General features: G+C 67.6%; 2 non-coding genes across 2 annotated transcripts; both read left to right on the plus strand.

Annotated features, from left to right (window-relative positions):
- Positions 1–462: 462 nt before the first annotated feature.
- On the plus strand, positions 463–534 carry TRNAG-UCC (transfer RNA glycine (anticodon UCC)). Its single transcript has one exon. It is a non-coding gene; the product is annotated as a tRNA-Gly (tRNA).
- A 278-nt stretch (positions 535–812) lies between these two features.
- Positions 813–884, plus strand: TRNAE-CUC (transfer RNA glutamic acid (anticodon CUC)). The gene has a single exon. It is a non-coding gene; the product is annotated as a tRNA-Glu (tRNA).
- Positions 885–1,510: the final 626 nt, after the last annotated feature.

Below are 1,510 nucleotides of genomic sequence, written 5' to 3' on the forward strand. Positions count from 1 at the left end.
AAGTGGCCTGGCCAGGCGCCGGGTGGAGAAGGGCTTTGGCGGGGTGCTGGAAGATGCGTGCGCCGGGGGCGGGGGCGGGCCGCGGCGTGGAGCTGAGGGACCTGGAGCAGCAAGGCAGCGAGAGCGCCCCCCTGAGGCGATCGGGCGGGTGGTCTAGGGCAGCTTCGTAGGGCTGGCGCGGGTGGGGCGCCGGGGGCCCTTGGTGGCGTCTGTGACGTCACAGAGCTGCCGGCCGGCGTGGCGTCGGGGCAGGGCTGCTCCAAGCGGCGGCTGCGGCGGCGGCGGCTGAGGAGGACGAGGAGGACGAGGGAGAGAAAGGGGAGCAGGAGGAGGAAGAGAAAGAGGAGGAGTCGTAAGAGAAGGAGGAGGTGGAAGAGGAGGAGGAGGGGGAGGAGGAAGCGGCGACGAGAGCGCGCTCGGGCGAGCCCGGTGCCGGCGTCTCGGGGCGGCCCGGGCTGTGCAGCGTTGGTGGTATAGTGGTGAGCATAGCTGCCTTCCAAGCAGTTGACCCGGGTTCGATTCCCGGCCAACGCAGCAGGCTGACCTTTTGCCGAGCTCCGCGGGAGGCCGGCCGGCCGGGGGCCTGTGAGGGAGAGCTGGGAGCAGGGAGCTCGGTGGCCCTAGCGGCTCTTCTTGTGTGTGCGAGAAGCAGGCGCGCAGTGTTCTGAGGGTGCTGCAAGCAGGAAGGACGGGAGGACACGTGGATTGCCAGGGGCGGCGCGTGGCTGGACTTGGCAAGGCGGGGTCTCGGCGCCAAGGTGGCGCCGAGCGGCTGCTATGGGTCGAGCAGGAGCAGCGGTAGAGCCTGACGCTCCCTGGTGGTCTAGTGGTTAGGATTCGGCGCTCTCACCGCCGCGGCCCGGGTTCGATTCCCGGTCAGGGAAGCCTTTCTTCTTCCTCTCTACCTCACACAGTCCACATCCCACTTTTAGGCCACGCTTGTTCCGCGGCCTCGGCGCCTCGCCCTGCACCTCCAACCCAAGCCCTGCCAGGCAAGCTCCACCCTCCCTGCCCGGCCAAACATTTTTGCCGCACTGACGCGCGCCCACTCGAGGCCTTCTACGTCCCGTGTCTTCGTTTTCACACGCTTGCCTCAGCCCCAAACACAAGTGGCCTGGGCAGCACCTCATCCCGCCGAGGCTGTGGCCACGAGCAAACGCCCCCGCCTGTGTTTGGACTCTCCAGCACCACTGCCTCCCCCACGACGCCCCTCACGTCTGACCACGCACCCCTTCTTTCCTCGTGAGGTGCTGGTTCTGTTTGTGGTAAAGGTGGGGGTGGTGGGCCGGGGGTGGCCGTGTTGAGTGCCCGCAGCGGCGGCGATGGCGAGCGGGAGAGGGATCTATCTACATCTCCAAGTCGGGCCAGTTGCAGGGACTCGCCTCCCTTATCTGTCTCTTACGCCAGTAACCGCTCCGGGCAGCTTCCCTGTTGCGTGCCAGCTCCTGGGCTGCCTGTGAGTCCCGTTTGACGGTGGTGTGCTCCTAGGGCGTCCTGGTCTTGTGCGGGG

This window comes from Neophocaena asiaeorientalis, unplaced genomic scaffold (assembly GCF_003031525.2).
Source record: "Neophocaena asiaeorientalis asiaeorientalis breed wild unplaced genomic scaffold, Neophocaena_asiaeorientalis_V1.1 scaffold830, whole genome shotgun sequence".
Classification (NCBI taxonomy): Eukaryota; Metazoa; Chordata; class Mammalia; order Artiodactyla; family Phocoenidae; genus Neophocaena; species Neophocaena asiaeorientalis.